The following is a 21310-nucleotide window of genomic DNA, read 5'->3' as shown; positions in this document are numbered from 1 at the left end:
GCAAATATCAATTTATTTTACGGCCTCAATCCTCTCAACATTGCTCTTTATGCTCAAAGCTGGCTTAGCTTGCCAAGTAGTTAGGCTGAGCCACACCTGAAATGAACGAAAAGAAGCATAATTAATTCATTTAACAAGTTCTTAGCAAATAATAAAACAATAAGAATAACTATAGCAGGTAACTTTTAGGCTCCGTCTGGTTGGGAGGATGAAAAAGTTGGAGAATAGAAAATAAAGAGAGGTTGGAAAAGCGAGATGATAGAAAAGATTTTAGTTTCCTTTATTTGTGTTTGGTTGGGAGGGTGGAAAAGTGGAGAGATGAAAAACTTTTTTATTTGGTTGAAAATAAAATTTGTGTAAATTTACTATCATGTCCCTATTAAATAAAACAAAAAGTAACACATTATACTTTTTTTTTAAAAAAAATGTGTATAGATAGCCACTTCATTAAAGTTAAAAAGAAAAAAAAAGCATAAAAAATTAACCCAAAACTGTTTTCTAAAAAAAGAAAAAATAGAAACAAAAACCAACCAAAATTAATGAGAAAATAAACATATGAGCACCAAAAAAAAAAAAAAAAAAAGTTAACAGCATAAAACGTCCAGACAAAATCAAAGGGAAAAAAAAAAAAAAAAAAAAGCCAACACGTTAGTACAGAGAAAGAAAAAATCAAAGAAAAGAAAAAAAAGAAAGAAAGAAAGAAGCCAACACACACATAAGTACTTAGTAGAGAGAGACAGAAAAAAAAAAAAAAAAGGCCAACACGTAGGTGAAGTCCAACGTGAAGGGTATTTTTGTAAGCTCATTTCATAAGCTTCCCCTTCTCAGTTTTCTTCTCATTTTAGAGAGAAAATTTTTTGGTGAACCCAAGGAGAAAACACCATTTATTTTTCTTCCTCCCCACTCAACTAAACACACTCCAAAAAAGTTTCCCTTCCTATTTTCTTTCCAAAGTTTTCTATCCATCCTATTTCACCTCCAAACAAACACACCATTAATCATTGATGGGTAATTGGGTTCATTACTTAGAAGCCATAGCACAGCATCATATAGTGATCAATGATGGCTCAAAAGGCCCTTCCTTTAAAAATGAGGGTAGAGGTAAGGTTGTAAATTGTGTGCATATGCAACATACTAACTATGGGTGTACGTGTGCGTGTGTATAATGGAGCTATTTGAAAAATTGGTATTAAGGGAACTGTAAGACACTATTAATTATTTTTATTTTAAAATAATAAAAGAAAAGGAAAAATAATGATATGATTTTTTTTAATATTTAAAATGTTGAGCTGTGTATTCTATTTGCCATGTAGGCTATTTTTCGTTAGTGAGATAACAGTAGGGACCAAAATGGAATAGTTTTTGATTTTGGGGACTAAAAGCAGTAAAAATAAAAAGTAGGGATTAAAGTGGAAATGAGGTGAAAATGTAGGGACAAAAATAGTATTTCCGTCTTTATTTATTTATTGGGAGAATTAACCATGTTTATTTTGAGTAGCTGCACTCTAAAAGTTTGCTTACCAAAGTTCATTTGTACATCCATGATCCATAACTTTATAATTTATTGATACTTAATTAAAAGAAAATAAAAGAAAAGAAAAGAAAAAAAACCCCGATGATAGACAAAATTTTGTTTGAAGATGAATTGAGAATGCGATCAAATTCTTCGGCCATAACGATAAATAAGGGACTGTTTTGTAGTAGCTTTCAAGTATAATTTTTCAAAATGATGTGAAAACCGTGGTTTAAAAAGTATTGTGAAAATACGTGTTTAAAGTACTCATAATGCAAAAAAATGTGTTTGGTACTATGTTTCAAACAACATATTTTTGTGATGCTTCAATTTCTAAATTTGGACGCTTATTGGAAGGCCTTACTAAACTTTGATTGACCTTATTCTAGTGGCATTAGAAAGATATAAATGTTTAGTTTCCAGATAATTTGACGTTATGAAAATCAGAAGGCAGGCCAAAATGTTAAAGGCCCAAGAAGCAAGTTAATGTGCTTGGCAATATTTTCATGATTTTTCAACTGTCTTAACTCTAATTTCGATCCATGAGCCATCATTTTAAATGGAATTCAATACTCTTTGTAATGACATTGGTTTTATCTTGATTAGATGGCCGCATCAAAAGTCAACTCTTGATTGCCGCAAAAGTCAACTTTAGGTCAAAATTAACCAAAAGTTCAAATAACCTTAGGCTTGATATAAAAACATGAAAAAAAAAAAAGGTCATTTTGATGGAGTTTTGATCAATTTTGACCTTCAATCAACTCACGGTTGACTACAGGCATTTTGGTCATTTTGACCATTGTTATTAATTCCATTCCATTCCATTCTAGCCGGAATGGCTGGAAAATTTCGTACCAGCATATAAACCGGAACAATAGTCCCCCCTGTTCCACCTCGGATCAAATTTCAGTCTGTTTTGATGAGTTTCGGGTGTTCCGGGCTATTTCAGTCAATTTCGGCCGAAAATACAAGATTCGGCCGGCATGAGTTGAAGTTATGGGTCTGAATATAGAGAGAGAAAGAGAGAGGTTTTGAGGTATAGATGTGATGTGAGAGAGTGCTTTGTGTGAAACAGAGAGAAAACAAAAGGGGAAAACAAGTTTAATACATGCTTATCTGCATTCGGCCTCAAGACAGAAGCAACGAGCAAAAGGAGTGCTGTTTTGGTCATTCTCCATTGTTCTTCAAAGTTTTGAGAGAGACAAGATTTTGAACATTGAAATATGCAGAATGGGTTGTGGGGTAGGTAGGGTAATAAATGGGAGAAGATATTTAAACAATTTTATTACTATTTTATTCAACTATCTGTTACTTCAAGTGCTTTTATCTATTTTTTAATTATATTATTGGGATATGTATGGCATACGTGGTAGGTAGCTTAAGTTTCACACAATCTGAATGATGAATGTAGCACTAGTGGGTTATTCAGGGGAAAAAAAAGTAAATCTGAAAGAAGAGAGAAGAATAAGAAAAAAAAAAAAAAAAAGATGATTCTAATAAGTTAATTAAGCATTTTTTAATATTTATTTCATTAACTTGTATTATTATTTAATTAAATAAAAATAAAAATATGTAATACATTTTTTTGATGTTAAGACTTAAGACTAAATAATTTGTATTATTTGATATTTAGTTATTTACTTCTTTGAATTGCTAATTTTATATTGTATAAGAATATATATATATATATATATATTTATTTATTTTAGGCAACTCGAAACACTTTGAAACGGTACGCCGAAATAAATCGGTATCGAAATATTTCATTTCACTGGACAAACCGAAATGGGGTCTGAAACGGTATTCATAACAATGATTTTGACTTGAAATGACACTTTGAGCACTTCGATACTTGAACAGATTAAACCATGATGATCCTGATGTTCCCATGATCCCCTAGTTAAAAAAAAAATTATTTTTCTTTGGCATTTTTGGAGTCTAAATCTTCTGTCCCACTTTTCCTGCTCTACTCTATGCTCTACCAATAAAAACTTATCACATGTTCACCTAATTAATTAATTATTACCATTAATTAATAATGGTAGTATTAATAAGTCAATAATGGTAGTAATTAATTAGTTAGGTGAACATATGGCAAGTTTGTATTGGTGGAGCATAGAGTAGAGCAGGAAAAGTGGGACAGAAGATTTAGACTCGAATTTTTGAGGTCTAACATGCAAATCGAGGCAAACAAAGTACGGTATTAACACAATGCTAAGGAACGTCTGGGATAGAAAAACTATAGGAGGCTTTGCAATTTGGTCATGGTGGTGTGTGCAACCGAGGAAACTGAAACCTCCAATGCCTATGAATCATGATGAACCTAAGAAGGGTTAATGAGGATGATGGTGTGCTTGATGATGACATTTCAGCGGGGTAAAAACGTTTATTTTCAAATTGTTTTGAAGGACAATTCTTCCAACTCACTACATGAAGATTCATAAAACTATCCATGCGTACATTGGCCCCATTTGATTCCATTTAGTTGGGGTGATTTTGGAGGGAAGGAAATGGAAGGAGAGAAAATATCTTCTAGGTTTTTATTTGGAGGAGAAAATGTGAGGGAAAACTGGTGGGGCACGAGTATCTTCTCCACGGGCCCACAAAATACAATCTCCCCAAATCAGAGAGAAAATGGGAGAGAAAAGGGAAAAAAAAAAGTCTCACGTGTTTTGGATGGAAATTTCAACCAGTGAAACTTTTCTTTTCTTCCCTTTTTTGTCAATTTCTTCTTTCATTTTTTGTCTTTTTCTATTACTTCTCATTCATTTTTCTTCCATTTCTTTTGTGTGTTCATCCTTTTTTTTTTTTTTTTTTTGTACATCCATTTGTTTTCCTCATTTGTTTTGCATTATTGTGTGAGTGTGTTTGTATGTATATTTTAATGAAGTGTCTATCCATACACAATTGAATTGAAAAAATTTATACAATTTACATTTTCTATCCTAGCTCTCATTTTTCTTTCCAATTGAACAAATAAGTTTTATATTCCTCCAATTTTCTAGCCCCCAACCAAATGAAGCCTATCACATGGTCTATTTAATGAGTCATGTGACTAATCTAAATAATACATGCTGATGGTTTTACGAATTTATAATTCAAGATTTCACAATTAAAATGCATATAACACAAACATAGAGAGGTTCATATACAATCCACACTAACTAATTACACGATATTAATTAGGAAATTGAAAACAAAAGTATATCCTAAGAGTCACACAAAACTAGGCAATCTCTTATCCTCTAAGCAAGTTCAGCATAACATGACACACATAGTCTATTTGGATAGAACTTATTTTGCTAAAACTGAAAACTGAAAACAGAAAACACTGTAGCAAAATAATTTTTAAATGTGTGAATAGTGTTGTGGGACTCATTTTTAATGAAAAAGTTGATAAAAAGTGGAGTTTGTGGGACCCGTGAATAGTGCACAAATGCACTGTTCACAGAAGACCGGGTCAACAGTTGCGGCTGGGGAGAATAAAAAAAAAAAAAAAAAAAACGCAGAAAACTTGAAACGTAGACGCGCAACGCCCTATCCAAACTGCACCATAGTCTATACAAACTCTTATTCCATGTTTGTCTTTCAACATCTCCTTCTTGCTACTTGATAGGTTCTTAAAAATTTATTAATGCATTACCTTTAAAAGAGGATTGGTTCAATAAAGTATGGACTATCCATCGACACCAAACAAAGCTCAAGGAGGTAAGGCAACAGATGGATTGAAAGGAACCTGGTCAGCACAACTAAGCAATTCATGAGGCCCAGCTTCGTTTGGGTTAACACCTATACGATCAAGGTAATGTAGGTAATAATCGATGATGTTGTTCATGGACGTCTCATTATTACCTTTACCACAAACAAGATTTCCATAGAGCACATTCATGGTAGTACCAAAACCTGAAACTCTCTTGGCCAAATTGTCATTCTCGGTGGGTTTCCAGTTGCCAATAAAGACATCGTGTGCTGAAGGTTGATTTTCTTTTATTGGCGTCATCCACCTCCAAATTGCAACCAGGAAGGCCAAGGTAGCATTTTTTTCTATGTATTCTGGATGGTTCAACAAATCCACATTCAAATCTTTAGTGGCTTCTCCATAATTGTAGTTACTGATGGATATCATGAATAAAGAGAATCCATTGGATTGTGTCACGAAGCTGTCAATTGATCTACAGTTTCTTTAAGGGAAGGAAACAAAAGATACATACAAGTCTTACAGTTGTAAAGCAAAATGTTATGTCTTTAAGAAAAGGAAAATTCTTGTATTTAGTTTTACCAAAAATTAGGTTGCACATGTTTTTCTCAAGAATCGGTTACCTAGATTTTGTATGATGAATGCATAACTTAGGAACACATATTTGAATTATGCTAGAAAATGATCACGTTTTTTTTTTTTTTTTTTTTTTTTTAAAGGCAAACATAAAAATTCTAAAGAAGTTTCAACTTAAATAAAATTGAACGATATAAATGATAAAATCATTTGATGCAAAGATATAAAGAATGTATAATTATTGCTATTTATTGATAAGATAGATACCAATAGATAGGTAGAGCACTCGACCATAATATGCAACTCCAGGTGCACATGGATAAATGTCTTTGTAGTTCTCATCACAATAATGAAAGCTGGTATTCTTTTCCTTGTAATTGCATAAACCGCAAGTTACAGGTCTAGAAACGTACCCTTCATCGTCACCTAAAAAATATCATCCACACTTTGCTTAGAGATTTAATGAACCAAATATTATTAATCATTGTTCATATACTACTTTATTTACAGATAGCTAATTCATCAATACATAGTTCCCTAAGTGAATTTAGTTCCCAATTTAATTTGTTATTTTAGTTCTATTTGTTTCAACGTTAATATTTTCTAAAAAATGAGTTATTTTTTAAATTTTATATTTTATAGCCAAAAATATCATTTTGGTCTCTACATTTTAGAGTCATAGTCAATATGATTCCTACGTTTTGATAACAATCAAATTAGTCGATACCGTTAATTCACTAACAGTGTGCATTGCTAGCACACATATGGCAAACAAAATAATATAAAATTAAATAATTAATATTTAAAAGCCACGTAAGCATTTCATTTAAAAAGAAAAAAGCCATTTTAAAAACAAAAAAATAACTGGAAAAATTAATTGAAATAGATAAATAAGTTAAATGAATTAAAAAATAGTCCTTAATTTTTTAAATTTTCTTTTGTATTCTTGCAATTTCTTAGCTACCAAACACAATTCTAGCAGCACACCAATATGAAAATCCCAACCAAAATAAAACTCCTTACAAAACCAAACACACAAAAAGAACTGATCAAGCCCCAATCAAGAACAAGTGCGCACTAATCAAACACAAACATCACATATTCACAACCCATACAATAAATTCCTCTATTCACACATAACTTGTCATCCACATACACATCATAAGAACCCTGACAACCAACATTTCACAAATCTTGTGCCATGCGGCGTAGATGTCCCCTCTAGACACCCGTTTGAGAAGAGAGAGAAAGAGTAGAACCTTTAGGGTTTAGGTTAAGTAGATAGAGAGTTGAGGCTAGAGTGAGAAAGGGAAAAGGAATGAAATCAATAGAGGAGATGGTTGTGGTGTGAGCTTGCGAGAGGGTTTGGCTTGTGAGTGAGAGAGAGAGAGCTTCATAGTGAGAAACAAAGGGATGTCATTGCCAATGCTAGCAGTGGCATGCAATGGTGAACTAGAAGGGATGATATTTTTGGAGGATCAAGATTATGGCCATGGAGGTTGGGGTTCGGTCAAACATAAAGAAAAGATTTCTAGTAGGAAGGGGGAACTAGTTATGTAGTGTTTGATTATGTGAGGGATTTTATTTGGTTTAGATTTTCTATTGGTGTGTTACCGGGTATTTTTTTTGATTGCTAAGAAAGTGTAAGCATAGAAAAGAAATTTTTTTTAAAAAAAATGAGGATTAAAAAAAAAAATTCATAATTTTTTCAATTAAAATTTCAAGATTATTATTATTTTTTTTGGGTTCTAACATGACTTTTAAATGTTAAGTACTTAATTTTATATTATTTTGTTTGTCATGTGTGTGCCAATGGGATGCACACCATCAGCCATGTAGGCATTTTCTTTTAGTGAATTAACAGTAGGTACCAAATTGACTTTAAGTTGAAAATAATAGAGACTAAATTAACAGTTACCAAAATGTGGGGACTATATTGACCGTGATCTCAAAATGTAGGTAAAATGGTAGTATTTTCTATTTTTTTATACAATTATTTTATTTTCCTATGTTTAGTAGCAACCTTAAAAGAGTTTTAAAATGATCTTCTACCTTTCTTTATTTTTAGTTTGCCGTGAGATATGATTGTTTGCCAAAAGAAATTTACTGGAGAAATTAAAAAAAAAAAATAAAGCATATTTTTTCTGTTGACTAAATATAATTTTCTTTTGACTCATTTTTTCTGATGCTACCAAATACCAAAAATGCGGAAACTATCTACACACAATGTTTTCCTTAGAAACAAATAGATTAGATAAAATAATTTACATTCCGTTAGTTTTAATGGAAAATTTTATATGAAAATAATTTTTCGTATTTTCCTGTATTTGGGAGTATTAAAAAAAGTGGGTTAAAAGAAAATTATCTCTTAACTTTTCTTGTTTAGTTTGATGTGAGATATAATTATTTCCATTAACATTTTCCACAAAACAATTTTATCTCAAATGAAACTAAATAAGAAAAACAACTCTATCTCACTTAAGTTAAATATGGGCAGCCAAGAGACAGTTTTTCAACTCAATTTAAGATTATTACTAAACATGTAATGTTTAATTTGGCCCCTCTACTATAAATTGTACCAATTATATATAGCCCCTCAAATTTTAACATTAATTGTCAATTTCATCGTTTGGTCTCTTGTCCTTTTAAATATTAACAAAATTATTAGTTGAAATTGATTTTATTTTACATATTTACAGACTCAAACATTGTTAAGTATAAAATAATAAAATAGTGATTTTTTAATTATTTTAATAGGACCAGTTATTTTAACCATTGACTTCGCGTGAGAAGGGTGAAAGTATGTGAGAAGTAGGAACTATCAAGAAATAAATAAAAATTTAAAGTGTGAGTTTGACCAATCATAGGTTCTAGTTAGCTCAACTCACCAAAAATTAATTGATGTTTTAGTCTGATGATAAAGAGCTATTATTATAAACGGACGTTATACGTTGAAACTCTTTTAAATTATTATTATTATTTTTTTAATAAAAAAATTAGCTTTTTTACCTTTTTATTTTTTAATAGAAGCTTTAGTTAGGTTAGGACGAAATCTATAGGTGCTTTTTTCTCCCCCTCAAAATATGGGGTGTTGTAGAGATGTTCTCCAAACTTGTTATGGTCTGTACCTTAACATATCTTATAACGTATTATATCTTCGCTTAGTATCAAAGCGGTTTCCAAAAAAAAAAAATAACGATCGGGTCCGATAATAAATATATCTTTTTTTTTTTTGAGAAAAAGGCAAGCAAAATAATATATATATATATATATATATAAATATATATTTATATATATAAAAGGTAAAAGACTTTCTTTTAAAGAATGGGGGGTAGTCTTTTCTTGCTTGGCGACTCCGTTGTTTTTAGATAACTAAGTATTTTATTGAGGAAAAAAAACTCTTAAAAATAATTAGGAAAAGGAGGTTAAAAAAAAATATATATATATATATATATAAAAAATATAAAAAACAAATTCTAAGATTCGATCCAAACCAAACAATCTCCTAGGCCTACAATATAATTTACTATAAATATTCACTCACACTTATTTTTTACATCTCTATACACGATATCCACAATAATATATGCTTATACACATATTTTAAATTATTAAATTGTAATTCCAAATTATATAAAATGTAGAAAATAGATATGCATATGAAAGATGTAAAAGATAGTTATAGATTTACATAATATATATATATATATATATATTTTTAAAGATAGAATTTCTACTCTAGTCTAATCTAAATGTATATATGTGTGAAGTTCCCTCCTAAAAATTTAAATATCGGCTCTTGCCTCCTACACCCTATAAACATTTATACTTATAGAATAACCACTGCACTAAGGTGGTGGTGATTTACATTGTATTATTAATATAAGATTTATATTATAGATTAAATAAATGTGCAGTGCAAATTTTATAATGTTATAAGATGTAAAATAATAATTTTATGGATATAAAGTAAGTCTTGAAAGTTGTTTCTCATTTTCTCAAAAAAAAAAAAAAAAAAAAAAAAAAAAAAAAAAAAAAAAAAAAAAAAAAAAAAAGAAAAAAGAAAAGAAAAGAAAGAAAGTTGTTTCTCAAAAGAACAAAAGTCTTGAAATTAAGTTGAAACACAGTAAACAATTTGATCTCGTCTATATACGACATCAAAGCCAGACGGAATGTATACATATATATTCAACCACACCAACAACAGAAAAACTCAAATTAGAGAGAAACTCTGAACTCACAGGTTACTTTGCTGCCGATATGTGCAAGTAAGGCTGCGACTTCCATTTTTCCAAGGGAAACCTTCCCCCCGTCCTTGTAGGTAGTACCAAAGCCATAAGGCTGGTACTGATCTGCGGCAGTGATAAAAGACGTGTAGTTCCAGAACTCTTTTGACCAAGACGACGGCTCAGAAGTTTTGCCAGCACCGTCATACGGATTCATGCGTCTAAAGTCGGTATTCTGGACGTTCTGACCAACACTCCCGTTGCAGCATATTCCTTCGCCTTCCTCCATCAACATACAGCATAGACCTCTACGTGTGTTGCAGAGAGTACAGGGCTTCGGAACATAACGACGACGGTAATAAGAGTTGTCACAATTCACTAGCACTAATATAAATGCCAATATTGTAAATGGTACAATCCATTTATACTCCATTTTTTGCATCTAACAATTGACAAGGTTATTGGAGACTGGAGAGAGTTGTGTGTAATGTGTTCCTTCACTTGGAGTAAAAGGAGTGGATGTTAATGTGATTACGAAGAATCAGGAATATTTATAGATATATCTTTACTTCAAAATGAATAAAATAATTTGTTTCATTTTGGTTGAAAAGGACGTAACGTAATTTACGTAAATACTTAAACTCTATACTTTAATTACGATTTGGACAGTATTTATCTTTCTCCACTTGTGCCATGTTCCACGCAAGTTCTTTCCCTCTCATGCAAGCTCTGGGGGTGCATTCTTCTTCTGCCATACTTGTGGAGTCTTTGTGTAAATGTCTAGTCTTTGTTCAAAGTCTTACTACTACTTTTCCTCTGTTATCTTTCGTCCTAATATATATAGGTATAGCCAGTTTGTTCGTGTGTCGGTTATTATTTCGAATCTATTTTTGTCTAATCTTCTCGTTTACTGTTTTTTTCTGCACAATCTTTGTTGACTGTCTTGTTATTACTTTTGTCCTATTCTTCGTTCTCTAGCCAGTTTGTTTGTCTCTCAATTTTTTATTATTTCGAGTATGTTTTTGTCTACTCTTCACGTGTATTATTATTTTTAATAAATTTAATCATATTCATATACAGATAAAGGGATAAGATATTTTTTCCCCAATGGGCACTCAAACGTTCCTTTCCCTCTCGTCTCTCAACTCAAACCCTCCCCGCTGAGTCTAGAGTCGTCCCCTTCCAACCACAAACCACGTTTTCTAGGATGTAGCGTTTATTACACGCATACAAAGTACAAACACCTCTACGCGTAGCGAAAAAGCAATTAAATGACCAAGTTAGAAATTTTGACTTGAATCATTATTTTAATTACTTGTTTTTTCGTTTGTGTGCATTAATGTGTATTAGTGCATGTAACAAATTATTAGGTAAAAATGCAATTTACACCGCTAACTTTGCTTAAAAATCATTTTAGTCATTTAAAAAGTTGGAATTTGGTCATTTTAATTCAACAAGTTTACTCCAAAGTCATTTTAGTTTTTGAAGTTTGAAAATGATCATTTTAGCCCAATAAATATACCCAAAAATTGTTCTACTCCTTTAAATTTGTATTTTTGAGTTATTTTTAGGCACAGTTACTTGACTAAGTTTCCATTTGGGACAAGCTGAGCTGAAAATTTCAACTTATTTGCAATTTTAATTTATTTTTTGCGACTATTCATGGGTCCTACTGCACTTTTTGATACTATTAATGAGTTTTGCTGTACTATTCAACTAACTTTTATCTTTATCTACAGTATTTTTAACAAAAAGTTTTCAATTTCAGCCAAATAAGTTGTTCTCAAACGAACACTTAGTGAGTCTTTAAAAGACAAATGATTTTTGAATGATTTAGTTACCAGACTAAAATGAAAATTTCAAACTTAAAGAACTAAAATGTTTTTGGTGCAAATTACAAACTAAAATGATCAATTTCAAACTTAAAGAATCAAAATAATTTTTGGACAAAATTAGTGGGTGTGAATTGTATTTTTGCCAATTTTAACCTTTATGTAATATTATTACCGCTTTTTACCTTTATGTAATACTATAAGGTTCACACTTTACGTTATACTCTTATCCTTGTGTACTAATACTAATAGTTTTAGACTCTACTTGGCATCTCCTCCCCTTTTTTTTTTATTTTTTTTTTATGAATCCACTTGGCATGGCTATACATTGGATTGAAATCAATAATATGTTTTTAGTTTCAACAAAGTAAAAAAATAAAAATAAAAAAAAGAAAAAGCAATGAAGAGAGATGAAAAGGAGAATTTATTAGTATGTGATCGATGCTTCATTATTGTTTCGTGGAATATGGAAGTCATTATTTTGTTTTGGTGTGTCGTCAACGGGCCCTTTGTATGCAAAAGAAGTCGAAGGCGGAAAAGCATGCAACTGTAGTTGAAAGTTGGCTGAAGATGACCATGTCATCATCTTCATTTTATTTTATTTTATTTTTTCTTTTTCGTTAGATATACGTATGAGTGAAATCTCATATTAAATAATAAGGGGAAGAGAAAATAACTAATATAACATATTTAGGTCCAAGCTCATTATAAGCTTAATCTTTTTGGTCATGTGATGTCTTTATATATATGTTATATTAACTACTTAATTATAGTCTTTCCAACATGTAATTTTTTTTAACAAGTGGTATTAGAACCCATAATAGTGTTAAGCAAAGGTGGTAAAGTTATCATAATTCCTTTTGCAATTATAGCAGAGACAAAGGCTGAATAATAATGAAAATAAAGGAATGATTAATATAATATAGTTGTAGGACCTCAAAAATTTATATAGTATAATATTAGCGGGTTAACTAGAAGTTAAACATTTTATATATATATATATATATATATATATAATAAATGAAATTTGTTAAGTAAGATATTTAGGTTCTACTATTTAATAATCTAGTGCATGTCTCAAGAAAGGTCCTAAAACTGTTTAAAATACCAAATTATCAAAAATAGGATGTACAATAGCTAGTGTAGAAAGGAAAATTTTTTGAACAATCACAAATTGTCACATCATTTTCATGGTACTAAATTCTACCTTTCTCCGCACATAAACTCAATTTTTACCAATATTAAGGAAAAAGATTCATTAAAATGACAAATAACATCATTAATATTGAAGTTGTCAGTGTCACCTCCTAAAAAGCCAAAAGAGCATACTTTTCTCCATGACCCTAAAGAGCTCCATTATTCATCCACATTCACTTCCTCCTTTAACCGTTTAGTAGAATTGTTAAATAATTTATTTTCAATTTTTAAACAATATTATATACATTTCCACGCACTTTTCATCTACATGTATTTCAAAAAATTACAAATAACATTACTCAAACTTCTACACATGCTTACAATGCACATACCTTTCTCAGGAATCAGCATCCTTGTGCTTGGGATGAAAACGTACAGAGCTCCACAATGAACAGTACAAAGTGCTCACTACAATATTTTGATAGGCAAAATCAGTTTCAAAATGCAGCGGAAAAATTATTTCTGATTTCTGACTCCAAGATCATAGAGGAAATTGTCACTATATCTTAACAAACTTGAGAAAAGGGTTGTGATTCTTGTGAAAATTTTGTGTCCCTATTTGCTATTTTTTTTTTTTGCTATGTCTGTCTTAGCGAGGATGCTATATTTAACGACCCAATATTCAAGTATAATCAATTTTCAAAATAACATGGTCAATTTCTTGCATCTTAAAAAATGGGGGAAAAAAAAAAAGACCTGTTGATATTACAAATAAATATAATCTCAACAGGGAATTTAGGAAAAATCTCATAAAGAAAATTTCATAAGCTTCCCTCAATGATAAACGTACTTCTTGTTTTCCCCATCTTTTTACACTATTCCAACAAAGAATACACTAAACACATAAGTGCATGATTAGATCCAATAAAATATTTATTTCATTTAAGATTAGCTGGAGAAAATAATTTCTCCTCTTTTGGTTAAGGTCGATCGGCTCAACCAATGTGGGGAAAGCGAAAATTTTAAGTAGAATTTTTTCTTATATTTAAATATTAATTGAAGAATATTTATATTTTGATTTTTTTTCATTTAAAATTTAAATTTTCTTGCTTTTGAGATGGAAAATTACTAATAACATTTTTGTGTTATAAGTTTAGCTCACATTTCTTTTTCAATAGGTACTATGGCTAATTTATTTAATAATTTTTCTAACACATGGTCCCCTAATTAATTCCAACTAAATTAGGATTTCCTTTTGCTTTTCTAGGAGTTCACCAACTCCCTAATTCTCCTTGAAGTAGAATTCTTATTATAAGCCCATTGAATGGAAAAATTATATAGTCCATTGGTGGACTATTTCGCTTGTTCATTATTCTACTAAAAAACTTCCACCTGTTTAAAATTGCTGAATCAGTAATTGGTTTTTGTTTTTTTTTTAAAAAAAAAAATTAACTTAACAATTTTAAACAGGTGAAAGTTTTTAAATGGAATGGTGGACCACGTCACCTGGGTAAGACTCCACCATAGGACCTTATAATTTCTCCATTAAATGGATTATCACATGGGCTGAACCCAAGAAAAGTTTCAGGTTTATGAAACCTTTCATCCAAATCTCTTGTTGAAAGTTCAAAAACGTGTATAAACACCTTTGAACGTTTAGACCCCCAAATTACAACTTAACCAATTCAAGCATTATGTCAAACAACAAGTGTGTGGAAACTTAACATAAACTATAATATGGAATAGGTTAAAAAACTATCTAAGCCAAATTAAAACACAATCCACAGCAGATAATAAAAAGGCAAAGATAGAGAGAAAGGAAGATGCAAACACAAAGACAACACGCGATGTGTTATCGAAGAGGAAACCGAAACCCTCAGCGTAAAACCTCTCCGCCGCCCTCCAAGCGGTAAACAATCCACTAGAAAATACAGTTGGGATACATGGATAGCAATAGACCCTCCAAGCCTAATCTACCCAGTGCACCTAAGCCCTCCAAACTTCTTGCTCCAACGAGGTTGCGCCGAACCTTTTTCTTTTCTAACTTCCCGGATTCTGCTACTAGACCGTAGCATCAACCAATGAAGATTGGTTCCTTCTTAACTGCTTCCCAGAAATCCAAACAGCTCTCTCACAGTAATGATAATGGTGAGAATCAGGTTTGGTATAATGCCTCTCAAGGATTTGACAATGGAGAGGAAGAGAGTTGAGGAATTTGAAGAGACTCTAATGTATAGATTGTGGGTGAATCAATCTTGTTTTTCTTTAGGGTTTCTCTCTCAAAATTCTCTCTGGAAGCTCTCTTACAATCGTGGGTAAAAGGGGTATTTATATTGGAGTGGTAGAGGAATGTGAAACGTTAGGTTTTACAAAACAGGGGTGGCTCGCGGCTTGACTAAGTCGCGAGATTTAGTCGCGAGATAACCGTATGGCCAGTTGTCCTGTTTTGTCCTATAGTGCTCCAGCTTGCATGACTGTTCACCTTCCAACATGCTTGGCACGTGTGCTGCGTCTGGCGGCTTGCAGCCGCGAGTCACCCGCGAGGCCAAGCCGCGAGTCTCTATTTTCTTGCACACTCTTAAGCAATCTTCACTCTATCTCACTCACTACCCTTACATCAAACCCACCTAAATACAGGGTTACTAAATGCTGAATTACAAGCAAATTTGGCACGGAATAAAGCCAATTAGATGGTTGAATAAATTCAATCTTACACTTGTCAATTAATTAATTAATTAATTAAAAAAAATGATGAGAAGAAAAGACGGAGACAAAAACAACACTCATTTATAGTGACATCATTAATAGAAAATGTTTAATCCTAAGTAATTAATCCAATACATATGTTTAACAGATAAAGAAAAAAGAGAAAGAAGAAGAAAAACAAACTTCCTTTATGACCGTTGACTGAGGACTTGGTATACTCACGTGACATCACTGCCATGCGTACTTGACCGGTCATGCAAATAATACACGCAACAACCATTAACGTGTACTGCAAATATGGCATTTTTTTTAGGAACAAGGTTAAGTGTGCAATATTTTCACAAAAGAATATAACTTATAAATTATTATTAATTCTAATTTGGGTCTATTATTGATAATATTTTTTTTTATCCACTAATAACAGTTTGATACTTAGAAGTTTTTATAATATTATTTTGGATGTAGTATTACTATATTTATTTTTCCACAAATTTAGAGTGACAAAAACTTTCATATTTTTATTTGGAATTTTTATTTATTTATTTATTTTTACCAAGGTTGATATGATTTGTTTTAATTGATACATAGTAAAAATGATACTAGTGATATATCCATATAAAAATGACATTCTAACTCTGGCGGCTCTACTTGTATGTGAGGATTGGTCCTAGGACTAGCCTCACTTGTCAAAAAAAAAAATTTATACATGCAAAAAAAAAAAAAATTATATAAATAATAATTTTAAACTAATATGTTCCGTGATCACTCTAACTAAAAAAAAAAATGTATATATATATATATATTATATACTAAATTAACTTATTTTGACTACCCTAATAAAGATGTTGAACACCTTTACTTGAAAATCATAAGAATTTGAGTTCAATAAATATAAGAATAATGCTACATCCATAACATTTTCATAATAATTTCATAATAAATCTTATGTGGTAAGCTGTTACTAATTCTAATTCAGATTCAATATTGACATGTTTTACCTACCAATAATAGGCTAACAACTTGTTGCATAAGATTTGTTATGAAATTATTGTTGTCACTTCATTATTCTCATATCAACATTTTTAATTTGCACTTTATCTTTTATTAGTCTATTTTTTTTCTTATTCTCTTTGTTAGTACAAAAAAATTGTAATATTTCATGTATTTGCATTTTTTTTGTGACGTTAATATATTCAAATTTTTTCTGTAGGGACACGATTCTAGTTGACCCGATCCTTGTTGATCAAGTCTTGGCCCTAAAAGTCCCACACAATGAATTTTTTGTAGAGTATGGGCTAAAGAACTTGGTTCCAGTTGGCTTAAACGGTTTGTTGCATGGGCTTAGGAGATATAGAAACAAGAACGAAAGGAGGTAGCAGTGAAAAGAGATCCTTCTCAGATGATAAGGTCTCAAACTTGATTAATGGGCACAGATTCATGCAAATAAAATTTCTCTACAATGTTCTCTCCTCTCTTTCTCCCCGTTTTCTCCTCCTCTTCTCTTGGGGGACTTCTACATATTATATAGACCCTCTCCTATCATCTGGGCTTTACACTTGTTGATCATCCAAACCTCTACTTGAGCACTTGTCCCATCAGACACCCTTATCAGTTCTTTGTGAGTTGCAGTGACCAAGGTAGCACTGTTCAGTGGTCTTCTCTTCATTAATGCGGCCAGGAGAGTAGTTGTGGTATATTTAATGTGGTGGTGACAGCCTTTGCTGATATATTTTGGGTTTCCTTTCTTTTTACATGCTTGGAGGGAGGACTATATATAGTAGTTGGGACGCACCTTCGACCTGGATTTTGGAATGTCCGAGGAGGAATTACTCCTCGGACATGTTCTCTTTCACCTAGTGGGCCTAAATAAGGATTCTGGGCCACGACGTCTCTTCGGACAGATTGGTCCTCGGATGGGATCGGGGCCCAGTTAACCTATTATTCTGGGCCGGTCCCCACAGTTTCTTTATTAAATTTTGTATAATTTAAGTTTATTAGTGACCACCCCAAAAAAATTCCTAGAGTCATCACTGGTTCAATTCAATTCTCTAGTATTGAATTTTATTTAATTTAGTCTTTTTGTTAATGTCCTTTAATATTTAGTGCCTAAAACTATATAGTTTTGATTTTTTCTTATATTTAAATATTAATCGAAGAATATTTATATTTTGATTTTTTTTATTTAAATTCAAATTTTCTTGCTTTTGAGATGCAAAATTACTAATAACATTTTTGTGTTATAAATTTAGCTGACATTTTTTTTCAATAGGTAATATGGCTAATTTATTTAATAATTTTTGTGATATAGTCAATCTTGAATAGCATGCGGCACCTCCTTTTTTGGCACACAACCACAAATCCATACAAACCTTATTTATATATATATATTGTGGGGCCCGGCCCAAAAATAATGGGCTATTCCAAATTCAGGCCCGACCGAGGAGCGTCCTGTCCGAAGAGAAGCCACGTGTGAAGCATTATTCAATCCCAATAACGGCAAGGTAACCTATCCGAGGAGTAACTCCTCCTCGGACGTCACGAAGTCCAGACGAGGAACTCTCCCCAGCCAACTCAGTTCACCCTCCCAACATATAAAATGAATAAAATCCAAAATATCTCACGGGAAGCTACCACCACATTAAATGCGCCCCAACCACCCACTTGGCCGCATTAATGAAGAAAGGACCCCTGAACAGTACCACCTTGGCCTCTGCAACTCACAAAAAGAGTGATGAGGGCGGCTGATGGGACAGGTGCTCAAGTAGATGCTTAGATGATCAATAAGTGTAAGGTTGAGATGAGAGGAGGAGAACTATATAATGTAGTAGAATCCCTCAAAGAAGGGGACGGAAGAACTGTATCAGAAACTAAAAGAAATAGAATCAAACGTGAGAGATCCATTCTTGTGTTCTTATATTTCTGCAACAATATTGTCCATGTATCAGACCGAATAGGCTCACTGAGGCTAAGTTCTTTAACCCATCCTCTACAAATATTTTATTGTGGGTTGCGCTTTGGGCTAAGGCCTGATCAATAGAATTTGGGCCAGGAAAATCGTGCAACTACAATTGGCGCCGTCTGTGGGAAGAACTAGGGCATCAGCTAGCACAACGGTCAAGCATGGCAGAACTAGGTCCGCACCAGGAGAATCCTCACCAGGCTAACTCCCAACAGACACAACCCGCCGAGTCCTAAAGGCAAAATAACCCCGTCAACCCAGGCCACAGGGGAAATCGTGAGGGAAGTGTGCATACTATCCGGACAAGCCAGAGTCACACTCAGATAGGTAGTCACGTGTCCCAGAGGCGAAATAGTCACCAGGCCATGCAGCGAAAGATAGATGATCTGAAGAGGAAGCTATGACGAGCACAGCGAAGGCGATCTCCTTCAGACTCAGACGAGTCCTCTAATGCGGAGGATGTGAGTTACCGACGGAGGTCAAGGACCCCCCCAAGTGAAACCTTTTCCTACGAAAAGGAACCACGCCCTGTGCGGAAGTATGAGAGCACATTCAGGAAAGGTTCAGGGAACGACGCCATGAAGAAGGCGTTGGACCAGGTTTCAAGGTCCCCCTTCACGTATAGAATTGAAGGGGCTAAGCTGCCTCGACGTTTCAACCAACCGACATTCGCCATCTATAACGGTCGAGCAGACCCGGTAGACCATGTGAGTCAATTTAACCAAAAGATGGCGATCTACTCGCAAAATGAAGCCCTTATGTGTAAAATATTCCCGTCCAGCCTGGGATCAATGGCGATGAGGTGGTTCAACGGCCTGAAGACAAATTCCGTAAGCTCATACAAGCAGCTCACTCGGGATTTCTGCTCCCGCTTTATCACCAACACCAGAGTCCCCAGGCCCCTTGGTTCGCTATTGTCCTTATCCATGCACGAGGGAGAAACTCTGAAAGCATACTCAGATAGATACTGGGAAGTGTATAACGACCTGGATGACAACCATGATGCTGTCGCTATCAGTACATTCAAAAGCGGGCTCCCCACCGACCATGGCCTAAGGAAATCCCTCACTGGTAAACCGGTTGCCAACATTGATCAGTTGAGGGATAGGATCGACAAGTACAAAAGAGTGGAGGAAGATCAGCTGCAAGGGAGGGGAAAGGAGAAGGTTATCCCCCCCAAAGCAAATGATTTCAGGACGGAACGGCACAACCCTGGTCAGCCGAGGAGAGATTTTTCGCGACAAGCTGGGCAGAGCAACCCGCAAACAGTGAATGCCGTGTTCAGAGAGCCAGTACAACAGGTACTGGAGAAAGTAAGGGATGAGCCCTATTTCAGGTGGCCGGGAAAGATGGCTGGAGACCCTTCCAAACGTAACCAGAACCTGTACTGCCACTATCATCAGGACCATGGGCATACTACTGAGGACTGCAGGAATCTACGGAATCACCTAGATCAGTTGGTCCGAGAAGGAAAGTTACGTCACCTGCTGCACCCATCGAGTGGCCATCCCGGCCAAGCAACACAAGAGCCTCGAAAGGACGTGTCCTTAAGAACCCCACTGGGACGATACATGTCATCCTCGCTGTACCAGGAAGAACGGGGCCGCCCATCCCCAAGGTGTTAGCTGTTGATCGGCTCCCCTCCGAGGGTAGGCAAAGGGAACCCAAAAGGTCAAGAAAGGGAAGCTCTTTGATACTGGGATTCTCGGATGAGGATAAGAGAGGAACTATTCAACCTCACGATGATGCCTTGGTGGTCACGCTGAGGATTGGGGGCTTCGACGTGAAAAGGGTGATGGTGGATTCGGGAAGCACAGTAGAGATAATGTACCCTGATCTATACAAGGGGCTGAACCTGAAGCCAGAAGATTTGGCAGCTTATGACTCCCCCCTTCTCAGCTTCGAGGGAAGGATGGTTACGCCAAAGGGGCAAATCCGACTACCCGTACAGACTGGGGTGGAGGCGGTGGAGGTGAATTTTATCGTGGTCGACGCTTATTCACCCTACACCGCAATAGTTGCAAGGCCATGGATCCATGCCCTAGAGGCCGTGACCTCCACACTTCACCAGAAAGTAAAATACCCATCCAGAGGACGAGTAGAAGAGATCCGAGGAGATCAGGCCGTATCCAGGCAGTGTATAGTGGCCGCCGTCTTACATCTGCCCCATGCCGAGTCCTCGGCCCCTGAAAGTTTATAGCAATCAGCTGCCTCGGCAGAGCAAGACGATGGGCTGGCCGAGGATATAAGGTGTGAAAGTTTAGATCGGATCGCTGTGAACGTCGACCCAGAGAAGTTCTTTCAGGTCGGCTCTGAATTACCTTCTCAGGAAAAAGAGGAGCTGGTCAGATTTCTCAGAGAAAATGTCGACGTGTTCGCATGGGACGCCTACGACGCCCCGGGAGTTGATCCCAGCCTTATTTGTCACCACTTGAACGTCAACCTCTCTTCGGCTTCGAAGAAACAGCCACCCCGACGTCCTTCGAAGGAACACGCTAGTGCCGTAAGAGACGATGTGGCGAAATTGAAAAGGGCAGGGGCTATCAAAGAGGTCTTCTATCCCGAATGGTTGGCGAACACGGTGGTGGTAAGAAAGAAGACAGGGAAGTGGAGGGTGTGCGTGGACTTCACGGACCTAAACAAGGCGTGCCCGAAGGACCCATT

At 34.3% G+C, this 21310-nt stretch overlaps 1 pseudogene; it reads right to left on the bottom strand.

Annotated features, from left to right (window-relative positions):
* Positions 1-5072: 5072 nt before the first annotated feature.
* Positions 5073-10509, bottom strand: LOC115982307 (annotated as a pseudogene).
* Positions 10510-21310: the final 10801 nt, after the last annotated feature.

This window comes from Quercus lobata, chromosome 3 (assembly GCF_001633185.2).
Source record: "Quercus lobata isolate SW786 chromosome 3, ValleyOak3.0 Primary Assembly, whole genome shotgun sequence".
NCBI classification, from domain to species: domain Eukaryota; kingdom Viridiplantae; phylum Streptophyta; class Magnoliopsida; order Fagales; family Fagaceae; genus Quercus; species Quercus lobata.
This window is presented reverse-complemented; position numbering and strand designations above follow the sequence as displayed.